At 39.0% G+C, this 27852-nt stretch overlaps 1 long non-coding RNA gene across 1 annotated transcript; it reads left to right on the forward strand.

The window, feature by feature from the left end:
• The first annotated feature begins 794 nt into the window (after window positions 1-794).
• Window positions 795-27105, forward strand: LOC105806633. The gene is made up of 3 exons (XR_001137280.1): window positions 795-1051; window positions 1941-2031; window positions 26773-27105. It is a non-coding gene; the product is annotated as an uncharacterized LOC105806633 (long non-coding RNA).
• The last annotated feature ends 747 nt before the right edge of the window (window positions 27106-27852 follow it).

A 27852-nucleotide genomic window follows, 5' to 3' on the forward strand; every position in this document is an offset into this window, starting at 1 on the left:
CAGTCCCCCAAGGCTGAAATTCAACCTAGACTTTTCTCTTTTGCTAAGGTGCATTTTTGAGAGACTTCGCCGATTATCTCTTACGTGGAAGAACACTACATCGCACTGCTTGAGTCCTTTTTTTCCCCTTCTCGGTGGCTTCCCCCACCGATTTCCTCTCAGAGAAAAGACAGAGAGAGAAAGGGAGACAGCACAAACATTCAGCTCCTATTCTGTGCCAGTCCTCTTACATCTCGCTAAAACCTTCTGGCAGTTCTCGAGGAATATTAGTATCATCTCCATATTACAGATAAGAGAAATAACTAACATTTACTGCGTGTTTATTATTTTTAGTGCTGAGTGTTTTTCAAGCATCATCCCATTCTATTCCCACAGCAATACTCTAAATTTGGAATTATTGCTATCGATGGGAAAACTGAGGCTCAGAAAGGGGAGGTGTCATGTCGGCATTTGAACCTAGGTCTTTCTGATACAGAGCAGCCTCATCACTAATTCTGGATGCACTGAGGGCTTTTCTCCATGGAGGTGGGGAGAAAAAGGAAGATTCGACGGAATCAACCAGCTAAAGTTGGTTGATTTCTGCTCAAGGAAAGTTCAGGCGCTGGCATATCTTGCCAGAACTCCCAGTCAATCCCTGACCCAAGCTTTTCCTGAGGCTGAAGAAGCAATGCGCATGCGCACGGCCTCCCGCCCGGCCCCGCCCCCCGGGAGGGCGCCGCGCCTTGCCTTCAGCTCTGGGGCTTGCGCACTACGTCCCCAGCCAGAGGCTCCTTCCCGGCCGGGGACTTCCGGAGCACCGGGGTGTGGTTCCGGGTCGTAGCGCGGCTCGGGGCAACAGGGCTGCTGCTCGGCGGGCCGGCGGCGGCGAGCAGCAGGGGCATGAGGGTGAACCCGGGAAGCTGCAGCTGAGCGGGCCGGGAGGAGCGCCGGTCCCGTGGATCCCAAGAGTGCAGAGCTCGGGGCAGGGGCCGGGAGGCGTGGGGGAGCCGGGCCCTCCCCTCAGGAACGTGTCCTGGGGCCGACCCGGCCCGTAGTGAGGAAGCAGCTTCAGGTAAAGGTTGCCCCAGCCGCTAGTTCCCTTGCTCGCCCGCCAGCCCACCAGCTCGCCCGCCCGCAGGACCTAGCGGCCCCCCTCACTCCTCCGGTGTCGGCGCTGCCCAGCGGGCCTCCAGTCAGGCCCTTGCTCAGGTTGCCTGGGAGCATCCTTTTCCTGGCCCTTTCCAGATCTGGAGGCTGTCAGGAGTCTGACAGCCGGGTGTGTGATTTGGAGGAGGAGAAGCTAGCGGACCTGGTAGTGTTGGGGTGGGGGCGGGCGTGAAGTTGGCTCCGGCAGTTTCTGGCCCTGCAGTATCTGGGTGCCCTGGTCTTCATAATGTGAAAACTTAGTTTTTCAAGCATTGCCTGTTTGGTCCCTGTTTCCTAGCCCCTTCTCCCCATCCCCCCAGGGTAAACAGCCTCAGAGCCATTTTTCTAGCTAGAGTGCTGCTGGAACTTTGATTCAGTTTGTTTATGGAAGCGGCAAGGAGTCGTCTAGATTTGTTTAAGGCTGAAAAAAAGATTGTAGTTTAAACAAGAATATTTAACCAGAGACCCAGAAATTGGTTAAAAGTTCATTTTGAATGCGAGTAATTTTTGAAGCCCACCACAGTACCTGGAACTGTGCAAAGCACCAAGTTGTTATAAACCAAAATCAACATCTACAGAGTTCAAAACTTTCCCAAATGTGAACAATCAAATGGAGACACATCAGTTAAAAAAAAAGTCAGCATTCTCATTCTATTTTTGACAAGGAGAAGGGGTGGATTCCTAATGTTAAAGTCCACTCTAGCAGAAAAGGAGACACCATATTTTATTCCTCACGTTCTATGAGCCCTCACAGGGTGCTCAGTAAACACTGAAAGAGTTATTGATGAAGCGATAATTATTTTCATCTTTTTCAGTTTACACACCTGCAAGATTTCTGGAGCCTATGGGGCATGCTGGTAGCCCCTTTCCTGTTCAGCTGTGTGCTCATACCTACCTTCAGCTAATGTGAGTGCCAGACTGCACTTATGTTCCTTTACACCTCCTTATCTGGCTCCTGGCTACCTTTCCGTTTATGCTTGAAAAGGTCCCCTTCCTTAATTACTCCACCCTGATCCATTACCCTAGATAAGTAGGGTCTCAAATCACTTTTGTTCTTTCCTATGTCCATTATTTTTTTACAGGACATTCTACCTACCCTGCCTAGAAGGTTTCCCTTTTTCTCTTTCTACCTATTGAGATGCTACCCATGGCCCAGCTAAAGTTGGCCTTCCCCAACCAATTCAGGACAACACAAGCTGCAAATGATTTCTTCTCTGGAATCCTATAAACACTTATTATTATATCTATATTTATTTCATTTAGCAAACATTTACTGAGTATGGATATATGCCAGCTACCATGCTAGGCAATGTAGAGATAAATTGGTCTCAGTCTTTGCCTGCAGGGAGCTCAATTTAGTGACAGAGATAAGGAAATTAATAATTCCAACATTGCTAAGTACACTGTGTGAGAGTTCTTTTTGTGAGACAGTAGTAGTACAAAATGGGAATGGATCATTAACTTTTGAGGGATAGGATATGGCCAGGTAATGCTTCATAATGTGAAGTAAACGAAACTCTGTTATTTACTATATGTTATATATAGTTTAATCTCTTGTTTAATCATTTTAACTTCACTTTACAGATTAGGAAGACTCAGGATAAATTACACACTTGGTATGAGACAGAGCCAGGGTTCAAACCCAGGTCTGTCTGATGCCTAAATCTGTGCTTTTTCCATTACATGTCTTCTTTTTCACACCATAGCTTTCTTTATGCAAGTACATATTGAAACAACCATACAAGGGAAAAAATATGAATGGTAAAATAGTACAGAAATCCTTTAAATACAGAGAAGACTGTTCTCTTTCAAGCCAAGGAGATGGCAGGTGGGTCAGCTCAACTTTGAATATGAGTAGAGAAGATAGTCTACAGAGAATAAGCACAGACTCTGGATTCAAATTCCTGGTCCCTCCTCTTACTGGATATGTGGCCTGTGGCTCATAACTCTAAGCATCATTTTCCTCTAGGATTGGGATAGGGAATAATAAGGACCACTTGGAGTGTTGTGAATATTTGATGAGCTAATGTGGAAAAAGGGCCTGGTACATGGTAAGGTCTCCCAAAACGATAGCTGTAATATGCAGAGATATATTGCTTGTGGCATGGTTTTAGAGTGGTGAATGAGTTTACAGCCTGAGTAAAGCAAGCCATTGCTTTTAGCAGGTTACCGAGATGTGAAATTGGAAGGACAGTAGGAGTCAGAGTCAATGAGGGCTTGAGTGCCAGGCAAGAGAGATAAATACTAGTTTCTGCTCATAACTTTTCTGGTTCATAAGTACTTTGAGGATCTATAATTCATTCAGCAGTGCCAGGCAAAATGTTAGATCTTGGGGATACAAAGAGGAATAAAACTTTCCTCACCCTGAAGTTGAGGGAGATGTATGTGCTAGTGAACTGTAGTACTATGGGTACTAAGGTAGACGTTCCCCACAGGAGTACCGGAGAGCACAAAGAAGGGAATACTGGTGATGGTAGCTAATGAGTACTTACTGTGTACCAGCATTGTGTCAAATGCTTTATCTCATTTTTTTCTTGTGTGAGAAGGTGCAGTTTGCATCCTGATTTTACAGATGAGGAAACTAGGCCACAGAGAGGTTAAATAACATCCTTGAATTTATACAGCTGGTCGAGTTGTGAGCTAGAGGGGACTGTCTGCTAAACTCCGGATTCTCTACTCTTCAGTACTACATCATGTGGATGCGGACCCCCTGGAGAGGCTTCAGGGAGGAGGTAGCCCTTGAGCTGCTGCTTTAGTGTGCCTGTCACTGTGCTGGGCAACGGAGATAATGAGGAATGGAAGTGGCCTCTGCACTGAAGGAGCTCATTGCCTAATCTGTCACTTTAAATATATTTCCTTCTTTTTGGTGGTGGTGGGGGGCTTGTTTTATTTGTTGACGCATAACTGAAGACTTCAGAAATTTTTGCAGTTTGGTAAATTTATATATTTCTGGCTGAGAGAGTTTGCTGGAAATCTGTTATTCTGATTTATAGGCCTTATTAAGGATATAGCAATAGATACCAAATTATCATATGACAAGAAATACTGTTCAATTATAATTTTTCCCCATGGGTGGTGCCCTGACTTTGTTTCTGTGAGTTTGAAGTTTTTGAGAAATTTAGGCTTAGAAGTTAGCACATTTCAGCTTGTGTTAAATTTAAAATGATTGAGTACTTGTATTTCAGTCATTTTAAATACTTTTGTATACTTTATTTCTTTTAATCTTCATAACTCTGTGAGTTAGGTGGCATTACAGTATCCCCATTTAACACAAGTAGACTAAGGCTTAGTGGTTAAGTGTGTTACCCAAGAGTAACACAGCTAATGAGTGATAGAGTCAGAAAAAACCGGCTCCAAAAGAGTAAACAAGTCTTTATTAACTCAAGTTTTCTTTTGAGCATCTACCCCTGAGGTCTCCAAGCCCAATGTCCATTAGGTACTAATAAGTAGGATGGGCCATGGTGAAATGGAGAGCATGTGCCCAATCTAAAGGTGGCAGTCGCTGCTCAGTTCCAGTTGCCATGTGAGGAAGTGGGGCTAGTGTCCTTGGATCTTCTGATTTTTTTGAAAAAATACAGAAATCTGGATTTTAATGTATTTAGTTAAAAATTTGCCATTTAAAAAATTATGGTGTAGACCAAAACACATTTATGGGCTGTGTGTAATCCTAGGCTGCCTGATTATGAACTCTGATCTATTTGGCTGATGAAATTTTGGTACCCACTGTTCAAAGCAGAAGGTACAACACGATGTTGTGAGTGTTGATCAGAAGTCTTCAGGTGAAGACATGTCAGCATGAGGGGGTGTTGTAGCTTGTACTGATAGCTTTTAAGTAGTGGCAAGGCAAATACTTTTATTATAAAATCAGGCTAAATTTCAAGAGGGATGGGGTTTGGATGACAAGATTGCCTCATAGACTTTTGTGCTATTAGTACTTTAAATGGTGCCAGATCTCTTGGTCTTCTCTACAATAGCATGAAGTGGTATTGTAAATTTGTTAAATACTTTCGTTTACCTTATTTCCTTTAATCTTGGTAGTCCTGTGAGATAGGTGGTATTATAAAGGGGGTAATAAAAAAATTAGCCAGACGTGGTGGTGCACACCTGTAGTCCCAGCTCCTCAGGAGGCTGGGGTAGGAGGATTGCTTGAGCCCAGGAGTTGGAGGCTACGGTGAGCTATGATCAGGCCACTGCCCTCCAGCCTAGGTGACAGAGCCAGACCCTGTCTCTAAAAAAAATTAAAGAGGGTAAGCATCACCTCTTGAGATAAAGAAATTGGTGCCCAGTAAATCACGATTTAAAAGAAAGTATACTCGACTGAGAGGGACTTACAAACTGAATATACCTATACCACTAACAGTCTTTGGATTTTGGTCACATCACTTACAAATCTTTGAATCTTTTTTTCCCTTCTGGATAGTAACGAGGAGTGAAATTCAAGACTTATTGAGGTCTTTTCAGGATGCCAAGCTTCTGATTCTAATTGATATGCTTAAAGTCACACAACTGATTTTTGGCAGACTCTAGTGGAGAATGTCTCAAATCTAAAATGCTGCTCCTCTTCCTCTTGTTGGCAGGTAGGGAGCTACGACTCAGCTCTTCCCTCTGTTCTTTATTCATTACTTCCTCTGGGAAAGGATCTTGATGGGCCAGGCGCTGCCTGAATGCATACAGTGCCTGTTGCCTACATACAGACAAGATTGAAAGAGGGCATAGAGACACCTAGCAGAGTGAGAGAAATATGGTCAGGGAGTTCCCAGCCCAAGAGTTTAATTTATTTTTATTTTAATATCCAGCTTCCACAAGGTGAAAATTGAAGAAATATTGGTCTTCTAGATACTTGTTTTCATTCATACTCTATTGTATATGAAATAACATAGAATATAAAAATAGAATAAATCCTGAGCAGTCATTCAAAATTTATTAACTCTAGTTGGCAGCAGTCTAGATATATTGGGGAAATAGATTTAATATAGGAAACAGAAAAAAATTTGGACCAAAAATAGGAAACAGTTTTAAGTAATTGAAAGTGAGAAAAATGGGAGAAACCACTTAAAAAACCTGAAATTCTGGAGAGAGCAAGAAGGTATTAAAATAACTCTTGGAATTAAGTTATGGTAATTGCTTGTGAAATAAATCGACTATTATGTCACATTTACCCCTAAATATATGCATTCTTGGATTCATAATATCCTATACTTAGGTATACTTTTATGAATGATTATATTATGGATGCAAAGTGGATGGAATGTGTAAAACTTCAAAAAAATAACATTTTTAAAGTTCCCTATGGACTCATTTTAAGGTACTGTGTTATAAATAAGTACCGTTTCGGCAGAGAAATTGGTGGAAAATTGAAGGAATGAGCTTGGCACAGTGGCTCATACCTGTAATCTTAGCACTTGCGGAGACTAAGGCAGGAGGATCGCTTGAGGCCAGGAGCAACAGCCTGAGCAACATGGCGAAACCCTGTCTCTACAAAAAAAAATAATTAGCTGGGTATGGTGACGTGTGCCTATAGTCCCAGCTACTCAGGAGGCTCAGGCAGGAGTATCTCTTGAGCCCAGGAGTTTGAGGTTGCAGTGAGTTATGATTATACCACTGCACTCTAGCCCCAGCAATAGAGTGATACCCTGTCTCAAAAAAAAAAAAAAAGAAAGAAAATTGAAGGAATGGTTGAAAATAAAATAAATATTTAGTCTGAACTTTAGTTACTGACATAAAGGAGGCTGATGAAGATCTGAGATGTAGACTTGAGTCTTGAAGCAGTGTGAGGTGGGGCTTTATAGTCATACCCTCTTGGATTTGAATACTGGCTGAGTATTTTTTTGCTTTTTTGTAGAGATGAGGTCTCTCTGTGTTGCCCAGGCTAGTCTCGAACTCCTGGCCTCAAGTGGTCCTGCCTTGGCCTCCCAAAGTGCTGGGATTACAGGTGTGAGCCACCACACCTGGCCCATAAATTATTATTTAATTAAAAAAAAATTCAGTTTGAAATTGATATTAATAAATATGGGTGGAGCCAGTGACCATAATTTTGACCAATAGAATTTTCACTAATGCAGGTGATTCTGAAGTTATAAATAGATTGTATATTTTCAAGTTAGTTTTCACTTCATTTATTTTGCACTTAGAACATGGTTTCATATATCTTCGCATAAATGATCTTAAGATTCCCAGACTAGCTTTCCTCCCCCTGCTGCCAAATCCTATTTAAGACAGTGTCCTGGAAGAAGAGTCATATTTGTATTGGTGGCACCAGTGTCCCAGTGCTGCCATCACCTTTTCAGTGGCCAGGAGGACAATGAGTAGGCCTGTGACAGCTCTGTCTTTAGTTTCAGAGGGAGTACACTCCTACCTCTGAGGAGTTGGGGTTGGCCATTGGTTGATAGAGCCTGTTTGTAAGTTGAATGTTTATATGTTAGGAAGTGCTCTCTTGGTATGGAAAATTATAAGTGTGTTAAAAAGACAAACTGAGGCACAATAAAAATTTAAAGCGTTTGTTTGAGCACACACAGCAATTTGTGAATTGGACAGCTCCAAACCAGAAGTGACAGCTCCAAACCAGAAGTGATTCAAGGGCTCCACTGAGAGAACACAAGGGGGAGGCTTTTATGGGAAGAACATGGAATTAAAGCAAAGCAAATATTTGATTGGTTACAGTTAAACAGTTGCCTTATTTGATCTATCCCATTGGAAAGTCCCTGGTTATATAAGTTTGTTGGCTGCTTCTGACTGGTCGAGCTTAAGTTCTGTTGTTTGTTTTGTTTTTCATATAGATATTTACAAGAAATAGCTCAAGTTAAGTTTTGCTTACGTTTACAAAACAAGCAAGGTTGAGGTCGCTAATGAGGCCTAATTCAGGGATTCTTCAGGCCTGGTCACTGTTTTCTTTTTTTTTTTGAGACAGTGTCTTGCTCTGTTGCCCAGGCTAGAGTGCAGTGGTGTCATCATAGCTCACTGCAACCTCAAACTCCTGGCCTCAAGAGATCCTCCTGCCTCAGCCTCCCAGAGTTTTAGGATTACAGGTGTGAGCTACCACACCTGTCCTGTTTTTATTTATTTTAATAAGTGTGAATTTCTATCTCACTTTTTTTATTTTGTAAGAAAAAAACTGAAGATCAAAGTTTGTTGGATTTTAATTTTTCTGGTCACAGTAGTCAGTAAAAGTATGAATATTAAAATGTCATGATGAATTGTTGCCTTTTACTCTTTTCTAATTATCATATACTTCATAATTGAAATAGTTTCAGCATGTGCAATTAAGCATGATGGCCAGTTAGGTTTGTTTTTTTCAAATGTGCATGATGATTCTCCTGCATACAATATAAAAAACATGCAAAAAATTTAACAAAGTGTTTGAGCATATTTAAATTAGGAAAATATCAGGCAAGATGTTTCTTTTGTAAACTACTTCTGTCCAAAAGCATTCTGTATATTATCAGAATGAAAAATGACAGCACTTTGTCATCTGTTCAAATTGATATTGCACTCTTTGCAATGACAGCTGAAAAGGCCCACAGGTGCCATATAAAGAGGTGACCATGTTGTCATATTTCATTTCGGCATCCCTCTGCAAAGCCATAATTACCTAATTAGGTTGTTAATTAGGAGATTAGCATTTCACTATATTGATAGAATGCTCTTTACTGGCGTGGGGCTAGATACAGATTTGTCTGCTCTAATTTATAATCTCTGCCTGTTTTGTACTTATTTATTTGCTTAAGATCCTGGTGTGGGACAATTCAGTTACCTGAGAAACAGTTTGTTTACAAGCTAATGAAGCTTTGATCACTGGATTAAAGTGGCTGAGTTAAAATATGAACAGAATTAAAAAAGTGGTCACATCGCAAAATGATAATACAAATTCCAAGTTGATATAACTTGTATTCTTGTTAGCACAGGCAACAAACACATGATAAGGAAGGATTCATGTTGGTGGCTGTTGGTGGTTCATGTTGGTGGTTCATGCCTGTAACCCTAGCACTCTGGGAGGCTGAAGCAGGAGGATTGCTTGAGCTCAGGAGTTCAAGACCAGCCTGAGCAAGAGCAAGTCTCCATCTCTACTGAAAATAGAAAAAATTAGCTGGGTGTGTGCCTGTAGCCCCAGCTACTCGGGAGGCTGAGGCAGGAGGATCACTTCAGCCCAGGAGTTTGAGGTTGCAGTGAGCTATGATGATGCCACTGCACTCTACCCAGGGCAACGGAGTGAGACTCTGTCTCAAAAAATAATAGTAATAATTCATGTTGCTGTAAAAAAAAAAATCCAAAATATAAAAATTAAGCTAGCCAAAGGATATTTTTTTAGTTATCTTTAATGACAAACCTCTATCATTTGTACTTGGGACTTATAAAATATTTTGAATGTTTTGAATGTATTTCAGAAACTGAACCTTGGTTAACGATTGCAGACCAAATATATTCAGTCTTCAGTTTAGACTTCCTTAGATAGTCATGCATCAGGGTTTATTTCATTTGTACCTTCTGTCCCTTAGTCTGTGCTTGCAACATTCTCTTCCCACAGTCTGCAGCCCTGAATGCTCACGGAATTTGAAGTATTTCACAGTAACCTTCACTTGGTGAGCTCTTTGGAATAAGCACAGTTTTTATCAAATGTGTCTAACATTCTTTGGGGGAGTGGAAGGAAGGGAAATACGATTTCCTTTTATTTTCACTATGTTTGTAATTTACATTATACATACATTTTCTGCCTTTTTCAGTTAAGGTAATTAAGAGTGTCTGAACAATGTTATTAGCACCATTCTCACTGAGGTAGTTTAGCTCCTTATGATTTTTTTTTTTGATATCAGTGTTAAAGTTGTAGAAATTGCATGTGTGCTCAAGTCCTTTTTTTCCATCGTTTCGAAGAATTGCATTTCTATTTTATATCTAATTTTCTTTAACATTTAAAAAAATTAAAAATATTTTTATATTAAAATATTATGTGTAAAATCTTCCAGTCACTTTAGCTCTCTGCTTAAGTGTACTATTCATTTATTCAGTTAGAATTTGCTCAATCTATATTAGGCACTAGGCATATGTCTGGGAACTGAGCAATGAAAACTAAAGGCACAGTACCTGCTCTCATGTATCTTGCATTCTAGTAAGGGAAAACATAGCCTAGATTCAGAAGTAGAAACTAGCTTGAGAAGTGTTATAATAATGAGAGTCTAGGTGAGTATGGAGGAGCAACTACTCCAGACTTGATAAGGTCACATCTTCCTGGGGCAGGTGATATCTAAATTGGGATCAGAAGAGTGAAGGAGAAAGACATGTCAAAGCCAGGTTGCAGGACAGAGAAAATTTCCAGAGAGATATATTAATAGTGTCCGTATATATTCAAGGTTTGAAGTAAACAGAGTTCTTTATGGCTGGAGTAGAAAGAACTAAGGGGAAAAGTGGGAGACAGGGCTGCAGAGGGTAGGCAGGGTTCAGTCATATTAAGAAGTTTGGGAAGTCACTGAAAGATTTTAAGACAAGAAACAATTGCAATAGTCTAGGTGAAAGATGGTGGCTTGGATTAGGTTATTGAAATGAAGAAGGGTGGATGAAATTTAGAGAGAAGAATTAGAATGCACAGGACTGATATTTAAATGGCGGTAGCCTTCATAGAAAGGAGTCAAGGATCCTGATTTGGGTATTCTATATGTTTTCTAATTTTATTTAAATTTGAGACTATGTGTTTGAGTACATTGTAGATAAGGGGACCATAGTCTTATTTTCTACTTTGACACCAAAATGTGTAGCAACTAGTTTTCTTTTGTGTGAATTGGGAAGGAAACTAACATTTGAGTGTCACTTTTGGGCCCTACAATGGGACAACAGCTTTGTGAGGATATGAGATAAAGAAGAACTGAGGCTCAGGGAAATTGTGACCTTACCAATTTTCTCAGCTACTAGGTGGTAGAATTGGGAGCATACCCAGATCTCCTAAGCCTTTGTGCTTTCTGTCATGCCATGTTGCCTTTCTTGTTTTATCTCCTTCAGTTTGTTTGTTCCAAAGTGAAGAGAAGGGAAAGCTGCTCCAGTGCATGGGAATTTGCTTCAGCAAAGTCAGAAGTTCTGCGGGGATTTCTGATAGAAGGATTAATCTCCCTCAACTAGAAATATAGATTAACTACCTCTACGCAAGTCGTTAATATATACGACAGTTCTCTTTTCCCCAGGGGAAAAGACTTGGACGCTCCCATTTTCGTACTAGGATCTGACATCTATTTGATGCAATCAACTTGTATTGCAAATTGTTAAAAAATTGTTTTTGAAGTGGGGTCTTGCTATATTGCCCAGGTTAGCCCTCAACTTCTTGGGCTAAAGCAATCCTCACACCTCAGTCCCCTGAGTCACCAAGCTACTGTGCCTGGCTCACAAATTGCTTAAAAATTTTGTGGTTACTATTAACAGTTCTGTTCATTTAAGTACTTTGTTGGTGTCCTCGTGTTGGAATCACTCGAACTAGAGGAAATCTAGGATGCAACATGGATTCTAATCTTCCTGTGTTTCTATCCCTTTTCTTTTTTTTTTATTGAGATATAATTTACATACCATAAAATTCACCCTTGTAAAGTGTACAATTTAATGGTATTTTAGCATATCCACAAAGCTTGTATAACCATCAGCATTATCTAATTCCAAAACATTTTTGTCACCCCAAAAAGAAACATCATATCCATTGGCAGTCACTCCTTATTTTTCCTCCCCCAGCTCCTGACAATGACTAATCTATTAAATACTTTCTGTCTCTATGGATTTACCTATTCTGAACCTTTCATATGAATGGAATTATACAGTATGCGGCCTTTTGTGTCTGGCTTCTTTTACTTAGTATAACGTTTTCAAGGTTCATCTATGTTATAGCATGTATCAGTACTTCATACCTTTTTATTGCTTAATAATATTCCATTGTATATATATACCACATTTTGTTTACCTGTTCGTTAGTTGATGGACGTTTGGGTTATTTCCACCTTTTGGCTATTATGAATAATGCTACTATAAACATTCATATACAGATATTTGTGTGAACATATGTTTTCGTTTCTCTTGGGTATATTCTTAGGAGTAGAATTGCTGAGTCTTATGGTAACTCTTAGTTTAACATTTCAAAGAACTGCCAAACTGTTTTCTGAAGTGGCTGCATTATTTTACATTCCCACCAGCAACGTATAAGGTCAGCCTCCTTTCTGCTTCTGCTCTCCTCAGGCTCTGTACTGGTTGGTCTGGGCTAGAAGCAACCCTAGACTCTAAGAAGACAAGGCTTTTGTCTTAAAAGATGGGAAATTTTCAATTTTTCTCTGTTTAGCCAGTTCTATTCTATAAGCATATGTGTGCTGGGCCTTATATATTGAGCATTAGTGATAGGAAATCAAATAAGGCTCATAGTTCTTCCCTCTCAAGGACTTCACAGTCCAGCAATGGGACTCCTTATTAGGAAAAGAAGAAAGGGGAAAGCCAGTGAAGAAAGTAACTACTGGGAAATTCATGAATTTATACAACATAGATCCTAACTTTAGAATCTAGGCAAAGATTGGCTTTTTTTTTTTTTTTTTTTTAAACAGCTTCTGGGGTTTTTTTATCCCCTCATCCCACTCTTTAACTATTATTGTCCCTTGGGTTTTGTCCCTAGGTTGCTATTCTTCTTTACTTACATGTTCTCCTTGGGCAAAATTCACATCTGTGGACTCATCTGTCACTTATATGTTGATGTCTCCCAAATTTACTTAGACTTTTCTCCTAGGCTTTCAGGTTTGTGTTTTGATGGATCTCTATTTGAGTAATCTGTAGACATCTCAAGCCCATTGTGTCTGAAACATAACTCATCTCCCAGCTACCTGCTAACCTGTTCCTACTTTTGAGCTCACAGTTTAATTTGTTGGTACTATCATGCAAGCCATAAACTTTCCCCTTCTCTAATCCTCCACATCTACTCAGTCATCAAGTTCTACCAATTTTTATCTCAAGTATTTCTTGACTATTTCTTGAATTCGTAGAACCATCTTTCACTGCTTTAGTCTAGCTTTCGTCATCTCTTTCCTGTCACAGCTAGTCACAGCTTCATAACTAGTCTTCTGTCTTGTCCATCAAGTTAATCTTCTACACAACTGCCAGAGCAGTCTCTGAAATGCCAGTCAGCAACTTTGAACTCTGTAGTTTTAGTTACTAAGTACTAGTTCTGCTGTTTCTTGCCTCAGTGCCTTGTCTCATGCTGTCCTGTCTACCTCAAATGTTGCCTTTTGCCCCCTCTTCCAACCTTCCAACTTCTCATCTTTGAAGATTCATCTTAGACCAGGGAACAAAAGCAATAATAGTAATGGTAAACATTTGTATAGTGCTTACCATGGATCAGGCACTATTATAAACACATAACATGTATTAATTTATTCAGTCCTTACAAAATCCTAAGAGGTAGCCACCAAAATCATTCCTATTTACAGACGAGGAAATGGAGACACACAAGTTACCTTCCCATGGCCCTATAGTGAGTGAGTGGCTGAGTCCAGATTTGAACCCAGGCAGACTGAAGCTTGATTGTTTGCTCTCAGCCTCTCCTACCTACCCTTTCTCAATCTCTACCATTCCCATGACTTCCCCACTACAAAGTATAGTTATCCTCTCTTTACTTCTCCAATAACTCATACATGGCCTGATGTTAATTTGCAGTCCGTAGAACAGATCTGGAGTGAATTACATTTTAAACATTTCTGATCAAGGAGCCAGCGTTATAGATTACTTAATTTTTTTTTTAACTAAAGATGGCTAAGTTGGAAGTGACCACTTCCATTATCTTGACCTTAGTCATCTCTGTAAAGCCTTGTCTGAGTATCCAGTTTCATTTATTTTTTTATTTTTTTAACTTTTTTTTTCTTTTTATACAGACGGGGGTCTCTCTCTTGCTCAGGCTGGTCTCGAACTCCTGAGCTCAAGCAGTCCTCCCGCCTCGGCCTCCCAGAGTGCCAGGCATGAGCCACTGCGCCTGGCTCTCCAGTTTCATTTACATATTTTTTTCTTTGTCTCTCCATAGTACATTATAATAAAATTCTCTAGAATTGCTCTCATTATTTTAAATTAAAAAAAATTTTTTTTTAATACAGGATCTCAATATGTTGCCCAGACTGGTCTCAAGCTCTTGGCCTCACGTGATCCTCCCACCTCAGCCTACTGAGTTGCTGGGATTACAGGCATGAGCCACCATGCCTGGTTCAGCTCTAATTCTTTATTGTGACTGTTTATATACTTGTCTTTTCTTCTCTGCTTGACTGTAAGCTTCTTGGGGACAGGGACTGTGACTTAGCACTTTATACTCCTAACTCTCAGCATATAGTAGGTATTCATGCATGTTATATGAATGGATAAGTCTGTTTATACTCAGACTCGTGTAAGAAGTGGGTTAAGAAGATTGTTATGAAGTAGACTTAAACTGGAAACATGAGGTAGCATATTGTAGTAGTCTGTAGCAGGATTCTGGAGTCAGGCTGCCTGGGTTTTATCCTAGCTCCATCTCTTATTGTGTGGCCTTGGGCAAGTCTGTACCTCAGTTTACTGACTTATAGAACATGAATAATAATAGAATCAACCTCACTGTTTTGTGACTGACACAGTGCTTTATGTTTATTTGCTTAAGAGATGGGGCCTTGCTGTATTGCCCAGACTGTGGTGCAGTAGCTGTTTACAGGCACGATCATAGCACACTGCACCCTTGAACTCCTGGGCTCAAGTGATCCTCCTGCTTCAGCCTCCCCAGTAGCTGGGACTATAGGCCCGAAGCACTGTGCCAAGCCTGCTTTTTAGATAAATAAGCAAATTTCTGGAATTCAGAGAATTGATTATTCTAAACTATATTTTGTGAAACATTTCCACCCTAACTGCAATATCATAGGCAGAATGAAGCCAGTCCTATTGCGTTATCCTCATGTTCGATCCACCATGGTGGTGACTAAAAAAAAAAAAAAAAAGTCTAAAAGGTTATTAAAAAATACCTGGCAAAGTTAATGCAGTTTGGTTAATAGTAATAACAGCAATTATCATTTATTGAGATTATGAAAGCTCTATTCAAATGAGAGTACAAAGCACCTTTCAAAGTCACATAAAAATAGTTTGAGGATTATATGCTAGTTTAGATTATCTCATTGCTGTCTTCTATTCATTAGGAGTTGAATGAGTTTGATAGTTGACAGCTTATTTATTTTCCTTTCAAAAAGATGTAGCTAGAATAGGAAAAGTCAGTAATATTGCATCTTCAATTTGTAAGGCGCTCTTTTACTTTCTGTAAATATTCTATTTTGTTTTATAGCAGCATCCCTGTGATGTGGATAAATAGGACATATTTTATGGCTATTTCACTGCAGAGGAAACAGAGTCAGAGGCACTTGACTCTCCTAAAGTCATCCCATAGCATAAAAAAAGTCATAAAGTCTCTAGGCAGACTGGTGACAACAACCTGGAATTCTAGATGTGGCAACCCGTTGTGTATTTATATAATCATTTTTTCACTTTCTGGTAATATTAAATAGTTTCTTTTACGATAACACTCTGAAGATAACTTTATTGTTTACCAACGTTAACTCACGTAGTTATAGGAACCACTTTCCACATATAATAGCATTAAAAGATAGGTGGTGATGATGCCCATTCAAATCAGGCAACATGGTTTACCTTTGAAGAGAGTTTTCTGGCAACACCTTGTTACAATTGTGATCTTCCTTGTCAAAAAGTGGAATTCCTTGTACCTCTCTACTTAGAGTCTGAACTATGGTACAGTAGTGGTATAGGTAAAACATGCAGTGGAATTCTTCTGGCCTTTGAGGGAAAACAATATGAAGCAAAAACACACAAAACCTTTTAGAGGGGTTCCAGGATAAACTTCTTCCAGTCACATCCTCATCCTCCTCCCCGCATGTGATCAGAATAGAATTTGAGAGCCTAAAAGGTCCTTAGTATAATTCAACATTCCATTTAACAGATGTAAAAACAGATGAGACTTAAAGAAGTGACTTGTCCAGGCCATATAATTAGGTCCCTGGTAATTAGAGACCTGGAATTCAGGTTTCCTGAGTGGTCCTTGAAATAAACTATGTATCTTTTCTTAATTAATGATTTGGTTAACCTGAGAGCCAGGTAAGTGGAAATATTAATAAAACTCCTATTGAGTTCTTCCACTTGTTTAAGGAAACTTCAAACACCAAGGAGATGATAAAAGGAAAATAAATCTTAGACTATAGTGGGAGACCTATCTATTGAACCAGCACCATGGATAAGGGACACCCCCCTTATTTGGGTAAAGGGGCCCTTTTTGGGAAACTCATGGCACAGCCCCTTGGGAAGAAGAAAGACTCATTTGTTTGTCTCTTACTGGATGCCATCCACATCTACTAGAGACTGGCCACATAGTGCTGGATAAGATAGTGTCCTTAAGAGTTTAGAAATTTAGAAAACTAACATATGAACAAATTATTATTAAAAAAAGAAACCCTAGTGTGATTAGTTTGTTCTTTCGTTTATTCGTTAATTCATTCCTTAACAAAGCAGCCAGAGAGATTCTTTTAAATGTGAGATAGCTATGTCAGTGCTCTCTTCCCAGTCCGCCCGTCACTCCCTGTTTCACTTGGAGTAAAAGCCAAAGGCCTTAGAATGACCTGCAAGGCCCTATACAATTTGTCCAACTCTTCCAGATCTTATCCTCTACTCCTTGTTCCCTGGCTGGCCTCCTTGCTGCTTGTTGAATAATGTCAGGCATGTTCCCTTCTGCCTGGGCACTTCCCTCAAATGTCCACATGGCTTGTTCTTTCCCCTCCTTCAGTTAAGTCAGATATCACCTCAGTGAGATTCTCCTTGACTATTTTATTTATAATTGCAACCTATGGCTCCACCCAGCATTATCCATTTCTCTCCTTCTGCTGTTTTTCTCCATAGCACTTCTCTATTTCGTGTCTGCCTTCTGCCCCCCATTAGAATGTGAGCTCCATGAGGGCAGGACCTTCTGCTTTTCTGTTGTACTTTCTGCATCTAGAACAGTGTCTGGCACATAGTAGGCATTCATTAAGTATAGGGAGCTTTGGTTCTCGCCTTCTGGATCCTTGAGTGCGGCCTTTTGACTGAATCCAAACTTCACAAACCAAATTTGTTCTGTGAAGTTTGGATTCAGTCGAGGGACCACACTTGGGGATTTGGAGGGCCACATGTGGCCTTGAGGGCGCAGGTTCCCCAGCAGACTTTAGAAGGTTTGAGCATAGATTTTAATAGCAAAGTTTTATAGTTTAGTTTCAGTAGAAATGAAACAGTTCCAAGAGAGTTAGAAATTACCACAAATTTAGTGGTTTCAAACTATACATTATTGTAGGATTTCTCAACCTCAGCATTACTGATACTGACATTTTGGGGCGTATAATTCTTTGTTGTGGGTGCTATCTTGTTCATTGTACTATGGTTAGCAGCATCCCTTGCATCTACCCACTGGATGCTAATAGCACCCGTCCCCAGTTCTGAGAACCAGAAGTGTCTCTAGACATTGCTAAATGTTCTCTGGGGAGCAGAATTGGCTTCCATTTGAGGACAACTACTTTAGAACCACTGCATTACTGTTGATGGGATCTTACAGCAAACTCAAATGATTTGGGGAGAGAGATATTTATATCTTAATAAAATAACCATATTTCTGATTCTAGAATTGCATCAAAAAATTTAAAATGGGCAATTCCTTAAAAATGATATTCATATAGCTAACTATAATGAAGGTAGAAATAAAGTGCTTTTAAAACAGTTTGGATCCTGGGAATTGGAGAAGGATTTACAGAGAATGAGATACTTGAGTTGGATTTAGAAGAATTTATGTTGGAGGAGAAGGGCACAGCTCAGACAAAGGAGTATCATTACCAAAGGCCAGAACATTCAGAGTAGTCTGGGAGTTGCAAGATGGGGAGCGGAGGGAGTGAAACTGGATTGTAGAGAACCTTAAGTGTTATATATGAAGGGATTTAGGTTTATTTCTCGACTATACTGGATTCATTTTCTGTTGCTGCATAGCAAGTTACCACAAATTTACCAGCTTAAAACAAATTTATGATCTCACAATGAGTCAAGAGTCATGGCTTTAGTTGGGTTCTCTGCTCATGCTCTCAAAGGGATGTAAGGTGTTAGCCGGCTACAGCCTCATCTGGAGGCTCCAGTAGGGAAAGATCTTCCAAGATCTCTTAGGTTTTGATGGAATTAATTTCCCTGTGGCTATATACTGAGGTCCCCCTCTTCTTGCTAGCTGTTGGCTGGGACCATTCTCAATTCCTGAAGGCTGCCTTCAGGTCCTTGTCATGTGTAGTTTCATAACATGGCTGTTTGCTTCTTCAAGGCCAGCAGGAAAATCTCTCTGGCTTAGAATCTCTCTCTTCAGTTGGCTAAGATCGAGTCTCATATAAAGGAAAGTAATCATGGAAGTGACTCTCCTGTCATCTTTGCCATATTTTATTGCCTAGAAGCAAGTGAGGTTCCACCCACATTCAAGGGAGGGAATAACACAAAGAGATGGATATCAAAAAGCATGAATTTCTAGAGCTATCTTAGAATTCTGTCTACCATACATACCTTCAGATCCATGAGGGCAGTGGCCATGTCTTTATTTTTTGCTCAGTACTGTATATCTGGTGCTCAGGACATAGTAATTTGTTAAATGAGTGAAATTTTAATTGAATGCGAATTTGCTATTTACAGCTTAATCTCCTAAACTGTTAATTTCACATGGAGAAACAGTCTAGTTTCTTTGGCATTATTTATATTCTTCATTCTAGGTAAAGCTATAAACATTTTTACCTGAGATCTTAAAACCTAAAATTGTTTATTTTCACAATTGTCGATCTAATCTATTATGTCAGAGAGACAACACCTATTGGAAAAATAATTTTAGGGCTACATTGCACCAAAAACTGGCAGATGTCTTGTAACAGCTAGAAATATTGTCAGGTTTAGAGTTTTGAGGGTATTGGGTGGTTAGGTTGTCTGCAGTTTCACAGCTACTGCTAATACATGTTATTTCAAAACACTTTGAAAATACTAATTGTTTTATAATAGCTGAATAGCGTTATTTTAATCTAACTTGTGCTTAGAACTTTATGTATAATTTGGTGTGATTAATAACAGTTCTTCAAACTTTTCATAGGGAATACTTGTTGAGTAAAATTTAGATTTTGAGTTGTCCATTACTAAAGTGCTATTTTATCTGTGCAAAATCATGTTTCTGACACCAAAACCTATGTTTTTCCACTGGACCCTTGCTATTCAAATGGGGGTTAGGAGAATCCCAGTATGTGCCAGGGGGTACTAGAAGCCACAAAGTGAGCATAGCACATTTTTCTAGAGTATCAATTTTAGTGATATATTTGAAGGTAAACATTTTTTCCTATTAAAACAAACACAGATGCAGTATATTATAGGATAGAATGTAAAATGTGAATGAATTCTAAAAAGAAATTTCTTACTTATGGCACGTTGCTGTAGGTAGCTCCCCTAGGTCCTCTCATACCTTAATGTATGGTCATTCTCCTCTGCCCTTCAGGTGTGTCTGTGGAGAAGTTTGAGAGTTCACTATACTGTATCAGGCTCCTTTTAACTGGATCTTGGCAGATGGTAAGATTCTGAGGTTTTTCAGGTGGTGGTTAGTGGTCTAGACAAGAAAATCAGGGGTCAGGGTTCCTTTGTCCAAGGGAGACTTTTGGTAGGAGAAGAGACCTTACGTCTTGGTAGGTTGGTGGGAGGCCTCAATCACTCCTGGGGGCCTCGGCAGGGCAGCTGGAATGACAGGGATGGCTGAGCTTCTATCTGCACGTGGTCTTTTATCCCAAGCTTCTTCCTGTTGTATGGAAGTGTTCAAAGAAGGCCAGAGTAGAAGCTGCAAGACCTCTTGAAGCCAAGGTTCAGAAGTTCTGCAACATTACTTCCACTATATTCTGTTGGTCCAAAGCAAATCACAGTGTGAACTCAGATTCAAGGAATGGGGAAATAAACTCCACCTCTCGGTGGGAGGAGCTTCAAAAACCATGGTCTTTTAAAAATCTACCTTGTCTCCTTGAGCAAGTAACTTAACTCCTTTAAACCTTAACTTTTTTTTTCATCTATAAAATGAGGATAGTATTAATACCTACCTTCTGGGGTGGTTGTAAGGGTAGAATGTGTTGTTACATGAAAAGTGATTAGTACAGCGCATAGTAACAGCTCAGTAAATGTCAATTTTTACTCTTCCTTGTGTTTCTGCCTAATAAAAGCCTAGCCATCCTTAAATGCTGCCTTCTTTCTTCCTGACACCTTTTGTGACTTTCCTGTCTCTTGGAAAACATATTGCCTTGGTGTCTGATTTGGTGGTGGGTATATATTGCTTTATGTTACTGTTCTGCATGTACATGACATAACTCCTCTGCTCAAATTTGTAAGTAAGCCTCTGGAGGGGGCAGGCCAATCTTTATGTAAATTTTTGTAGGATTCCCAGTCCCTAGCACTCAGATGATGTTTAGTGAATGAATCTCATTCAAAAGAATATACAGACATTTCCTTTCTGTTGTTTTAATTTAATCTAGTGAGTACTTTTAGTCAAAGAATGGAAATAAAAATGTGAAAGGAAAAAATGAACTCTCTGGATAGGTGATCTTACTATTTACTGCTTAATGAAAGTGGGCATATTCATGTGGAAAATATTTTAATTCCCTGAGGGAGAAAAAAGTCTCAATTTTTGCTAGTCTGAAAAATAAATGAAGGTTTAATTTAGAGTTAAATTGGAGAGAGTTAGAGAAAGATTAAAAGCAATAAAGTGCTTTTTATTTTAATGGTCACTCAATTATTTTCGAATTCCAGGAGATATGAATTCTGAACTTTAACTATATCAAAGAATGTTGAAATTTTAGAAAAAACCAGGGTCTGTTTGTTTTTATAAATGAAAGATTTTGTATGTAATAAAAAGGCTTTTGTTTTTCTCACTTGTGATAATTTCTTGTTGTGGAAAATAAATGTGAGTGCTCCTGGAACACACTTAAGGACTCCTGTCTAGGAATCAGTTTTAACTTGCCTAATGATAACAGTGTAAAGTCGGGGTACGGTGTGGAAAGGTAAAAAAAAGAAATCTTACATCTGCTGTTACATGTTGTTGACTCCCTCAGCAGACGTTAAATCATTTCAAGTACAATAATAGTGTGGGAGGTAAATTAACTAACCATTAACAATCTTATAAATACACAATTAACATGCCAACATTTATATGGCACATTGATGGGGCAGCAGTAATTTTTGATTGGGAGTTTGCAGACCTTTGAGAAGCCTCAGGCTGTTGCTTATTCAGACAGGTTTTCACAGATTGCAGGTGAAGGGGCGACAAGTCTGCCTGGCAGAGGAAAGTAAGTGTGTAGTGTTTTGAAAAAATCCAGGAAGGGGAATTTCCTAATCGTTGGCTGGACTTCAGCATTTAAGTGGTATTGTTGCTTATCTCAAGTTCTTAGGGAGTGAAGAAGTATGGGATGTTCTAGTTTGTTTGTGGTGAGTTATTTGAAGAAACAGAATATTTCAGATACAGACTCGTAGCTAATTGTGCGTGAATCACCAGGGATTTTAAAAATATTGTTAGACCTAACTGGGTATTTAAAGTAAACCCTTCCTCTGTGGTTTCAGGTCAACAAGTAGATGACCTCTAAAGTTCCTTTCATGTGTGAAATTTGTGACTTTTATTTTTTTGAGCAACTATTACATGCACTGCTTATTTCTTACGGTTATATAAATCATTGTTGCATTAGTGGAGGGGAGCTAAGGGGGCTAATATTATACCATATAACACCTTTGCTGTCTTTTATCTTTCACAAAGAAAGACCCATGGGAGAAATTTCTCTCAGGTCTCAGAACCAAAAAAGCATGATGGGATTTTTTTTTTTTTTTTTTGAGATGGAGTCTCACTGTGTTGCCCAGGCTAGAGTGCCGTGGCGTTGTCCTCGCTCACAGCAACCTCAAACTCCTGGGCTCAAGCGATCCTTCTGCCTCAGCCTCCGAGTAGCTGGGACTACAGGCATGTGCCACCATGCCCGGTAATTTTTCTAGTTTTAGTAGAGACAGGCTTGCTCAGGCTGGTCCCAAACTTCTGACCTTGAGCAATCCACCCGCCTCGGCCTCCCAGAGTGCTAGGATTACAGGTGTGAGCCACCGCGCCTGGCTGTCTCTCTTTGTTTTCAGAGGCTGTATGGTATAGAGGTTAAGATCCAAGGCTCTTGGGTTTGATTTTAGTTCTACTGCATATTAGCTGTCAGGCTTTGGGCAAATTTCTTAACCTTTCTATGCCTCAGTTTTTTCATAAGCCATTTTAAATAAAATTTGGAAGTGTGTGTGTATGCAATTATTATTTAAAATTGTATTAAGACTTGATACCCATCAAAGCCTACTAAAAATTATTCCCATGTTTAGGGCATGTTTCCAGTCACCACAGGCAGGTTACATGATCGTTAATGAGCATAAATAGATGTGTAAATGGTAACAGTATACAAAATGGACCTGAAACCATCCTTAGCACTTAGTAGGAACTTAGTAAATATTTGTTGAATGAATGAAGTATAAAGGAGGCCCACCCAGTACATTAAAACTGGCTGTGTCATTTTGGAACATCTATTACTATCCTTCCACTCTGTGTGGATGTTCCTATTGCTTCCATTTTTAATCAAATATTCTTTAAAGAACCAGCTGTTAAAAAGTGAGAGAAAGAAACTGTGGAAAGTAGGCCATCTTAGAGGAGCTGATCTCTTAGAGTCTGCTATTATTGTTTATCTGACAGCCTAAAGATGTACAAAAGGGACTGTCTATCTCAGAGTTAAAAATCGGTGACATCCAGGCAAGGCATTCAAGGCCTGAAGAGACAGCATTTGTAAAAGTGTAGAGCAGCATTTTTAAACCATGTTCTTTGAGACTCTGTTATACATTGATATGTTTTAGTGTTCCTACAGAAAAAAATATTTAGTTTGTGGTATATTTTGTTACTAGATTCCCTACTCTTGGAGAGTCACAATATGTAAGTACACAGTTTAAAAGCTTTGACAAGTTCTGTGATTAAACAGCAAGAAGAAAACTTGTTTAACTTTGTTTAATCTGGTGTTTCCTAGACTTTTTTTAAAATTTAAATTTTTAAAATTGTGGTAAAGTATACATGGTATAAATGGTACATAAAATTTACCATTTTAACCATTTTTACATACATAGTTCAGTGGCATTACGTACAATCATGTACAGCCATCACGACCATCCGTTTACAGAACTTTTCTCTCTTCCGAAACCAAAATGTAGCCATTCAGTACTTTTTCCCCTTACCATCTCCCTCCAGGCCCTGGCAACCACCATTCTACTTTCCATTTCTGTGAATTTGACTGCTCTACATACCTCACGTAATTGGAATCATATGGTGCTTATCCCTTTGCAGTTCACTTATGTCTTCAAAGTTTATCCATGTAGAAGCATGTGTCAAAATTTCCTGCACTTTTAAGGCTGAATAATATTGCATCATTTGTATATACCACATTTTGTTTATCCATCTTTACCATGTAATTTTTTTTTTTTTTTTTGAGACAGAATCTCACTCTGTTCCCCGGGCTAGAGTGCCATGGCATCAGCCTAGCTCACAGCAACCTCAAACTCCTGGGCTCAAGCAATCCTACTGTCTCAGCCTCCCGAGTAGCTGGGACTACAGGCATGCGCTACCATGCCCGGCTAATTTTTTATATATTTTTAGTTGTCCAATTAATTTCTTTCTATTTTTAATAGAGACGGGGTCTTGCTCTTGCTCAGGCTGGTTTCGAACTCCTGAGCTCAAACAATCCACCCGCCTCGGCCTCTCAGAGAGCTAGGATTACAGGCGTGAGCCACCGCACCCGGCCAGGATTAGTTTTTTAAATGATTTTTTGATCTTTGCATAACTGATCAGAGAAAATAACTTGTTCTTATCTGCGTTCTGAATGTCTTTGTCTTAGAAATCAAATACAGCTTTAAATAATCTATTGCTTTTATGGGAAATTGAAAAAATACTCTTTTGGTTCTGAAAAATAGTGTTGTTGTAATAAGTTGATAGTGTCCCAAGGTGACAATTTTGAAGGGCATATTGAGGAGAAGCTCTTGTATTAAGAAAAAAAGGCAATCCTTTGTTTGTAATCACACTTACACCTGACACTCATATATGACTTATCTCTACTACAAAATTGGATAGTCCTTAGAAGTTGGACAGCAACACTTATTGAATTCCTGCTATGTGTAACATCCTTTGTTACCAGAAAGGAAGTAGTGTTATAGTCCCTGTCCTTGTGGAACTTATAGTCTAAGTCTTCAAGTACACATAATAGTAGGTAAAAAGTGACATATACAATAGCACATGTCCCAGGACAGTCCTGTGGGAGTTCCTTACCAGAACTAGTATTGAGTATTTGTTGAGGGAATCCTATAGATTCCCCAGTGTATGAGGTCATAGTGTCCTAATAGAGACGCTGTCTACTGGTATTGGAGTGTTTTGAGGCCTCTGTTCTGGAAGGATAAAGTTGGGGAGTTGGTGTGTAGCTTCAGATGTGTTTGCCCATTCCTCTTTTCTTCATAGGAGGTGATGGAGCAGATCCATTTTCCTGAAAAAGATTTTATTGAGGGTACTTCAGTATACTATTGTTGCTTTGCCTTTTGCCATTTGACTTTTTGGTGCCAGAACACCCATTAAATTTGTGGCTTCTTATTGAAGCCCTTGTTTTTGCAGGGGTGAACCATTCAGTATGAAGTTGAAAGCACCTGCCCCTTTGCTGGTGACTATTTGCTTTCCTTTCACATACAGAAGACAGCATATGATTGCTGTATGAGGATGTTTGCAACTCTGGTGATCTGTGATGCTATAATTCTGTGACAAAACAAATAGTTATAAGTAATTCTGTGGTATATACGTCTTTTTGTGGTTATAGAAAAAGTTCTTATTTTTATAAGTGAAATTTAAATCCTTCCTGTTAATTTTGTTATTTTTTTCTGATTAATATACTTAAAATGGTGGATTGACATTTGAGACACCATATGTCTCTGAAATTTGATACTTAAAAGAATCCTATGGTATTGGGAGATGTACTAGGTCTGTATTAGGGTATGAACTTTGTGATTGGGATGTGCCTTACCTTTGCATATCCCATTAGCCTCAGTGTAAAATAAGTACTCAATATATTTAAAGGAAAAAAGTGAAAATTAATGTAATTCTCTTGATTAGAGATGCTCCGCAGTTAAACTTCCTTTTAATCTCAGTGTCTTTATTTTAAGACCCACTAGGTGTTATCCCATAGAATGATGCGCTACCAGACAAAATATTTTAAACCTCAGTTAGCTATAATGATTTATTAACTAGATTCTCTCAAATGCTCAATTTCTAGAAGAAACAAATGACAAAATCTGGTGTTATAAGGTCTTTCTAAAAATAAATATCTTTTAGGACTTTCCTAGGAACATATTCAATCCAGCTTTGACATTCCTTGTACTTTGAAGTGATTTTGGAGGAGCAGGGAAGTGATCCAGATGCAGTGTCCTCTATCACAAAAGAAGCACAGACTTATTTTATCTGCCATGAACCTACTAAAGGATGAGATACTGATATATTTTAGGACTACTTTAAACAAGAATTGAAAGCTGAAGTTAGTAATGATATTTTTACCATCATCATCATTATTATTAATAGCAGCTAATATTTATTTCATTATGTGCCAAGTACTCCTTTGAGCACTTTACCTGCATTATCCCCTAATCCTGTCATTCCTGAAACCTCCATTTTATGAACGAAGAAAGAAAAGAGAGGCTCAAAAAGGTTATGTCTTTTGACCAAGATCACATAGCTAGAAAGTGACAGGGCCAGGATTTGAACCTAGTTCTCTCTTTAAAAAAGAGCCTAGGTTCTAACCACTGTCTTGTAATTTTTTTTTTTTTTTTGAGTATCATTTAACTGAGGAAGTACCATCTGGTTTCTAGAGTAAACATCACTACAGTTTTAACAGGATTGAGGGAGCAGTTCTTATAATTAGTTTCTAAAATAAGAAATTAATCTTGTAGTAGGCAATTTTGATTAGTAAGTTTTATTTTAAAAGCACAGTATTATCTTAAAAGAAAGGAAAAGACGTTTATTGAGAAAAATTACTTTGGTGATACGTTTTTGTAAAATCTCTAGTAACTCAGAAAGCATTGTCTGTGCCCTTTTAAACACTTCACAAATATATGACAGGAGGGGAAATGTAAACTGATGAAATACAGTTTCATACTTTAGCACATCATTTGAGGAAAATATAACTTGTTCCCCCATGACCTTATAAAGTAATGAGAAGACTGCATTGGAGTGAAGGGAGAAAGAAAGGAAAATTTATGGTTTTAACAGTAGTCATGTGCGTTGAATGGCCTGACTAAGGAGTTACTATTATTTGTTTTGCAAGAGAGCAAGCCTTCCTCTCTGATTCCATGGAGATATCATTGACTAGAGCTGCAGCCCCTAGTGCTTATAAGGATTTCCTTTCAGCTTAGATTTAATCCTTTTAAGCTCCTAGGTACAGGGATAAATGTTGATTTTCAAGGTAGCATTTTACTGCATTGAATTTGTTTGAAAAATGATTCAGTCATTTTCTGCCTTATTCTTAAATATTGCTGTGTACATCATGTTTCTAGGTAGGTGAGCTCGTGAAACAATATGAAGAGGAGAAAATAGCCTTTTAAGGAAATTGGCCCACAGAAAGGATGGCCTTCTTGGACAATCCAACTATCATTCTAGCTCATATTCGACAGTCACATGTGACCAGTGATGACACAGGAATGTGTGAGATGGTTCTCATTGATCATGATGTTGACCTAGAGAAGATTCATCCTCCTTCAATGCCTGGAGACAGTGGGTCAGAAATTCAGGGAAGCAATGGTGAGACTCAGGGCTATGTGTATGCCCAGTCAGTCGATATTACCTCAAGTTGGGACTTTGGTATTAGAAGACGCTCAAACACAGGTAAACATTGTCTTCTAGTCATGTATTCTGAGCTTTGAATCAGTAAACAGTCTTAACGGATAATGCATAATGTTGGAATAAGCTTAATGGGAGAAGCTTCTGTGTATTAATAGGAACATGCATGTGTCAAACTGAGCTTGAGCAACATCTCCATCTCTGCAACTAAATGGAAAGGACCTCTGGAATGTTCTTAGAAGGAAGTAGACAGAAGAGGGAGAGGTGAAAAAGTTGGCTAGGAGAGATATATAGGAGGTTATCTTTCTAAAAAATCATCTGTGGAAAGGGAAATAGTCCTGTTTTGAGTGTCTTCACAGAGCAACATTAGTCCCAGTAGATTGACTACCTAGCGGCAGAATTCAGTTTGATGTAACAAAGAATTTTGAACTGCCAAGACAGTTCTTGCCCCTGGAGGAATTGTAGGAGGCTGGGGGAGTGGGAGGAGACTTCCAAGTATTTGTTAGTCTGGTTTTAATAGGAATTAAAACCTATTAATTAGGTTAATAGTCTGGGCTGGTTTTAATAGGAATTCATACACTGGGTATGAGATGAGAAAAGGTGCTCCTGTTTTTGATACTTTGCCTTTATTTTCTTAAGTTGATCACTAACCTTTGATATTTGTGGCTTGAAAATACTCAACTTCAGTATATACTAATGTATTTAGTCATTAGCTTTTAAAAGCTTATCATTGCCCAATTCCCAGTTTATATTTTTTGGTGGCCTTTCAAGGAGCATGTTATGAACCAAGGCCTTTT

This window comes from Propithecus coquereli, unplaced genomic scaffold (assembly GCF_000956105.1).
Source record: "Propithecus coquereli isolate 6110/MARCELLA unplaced genomic scaffold, Pcoq_1.0 Scaffold142, whole genome shotgun sequence".
NCBI lineage: Eukaryota > Metazoa > Chordata > Mammalia > Primates > Indriidae > Propithecus > Propithecus coquereli.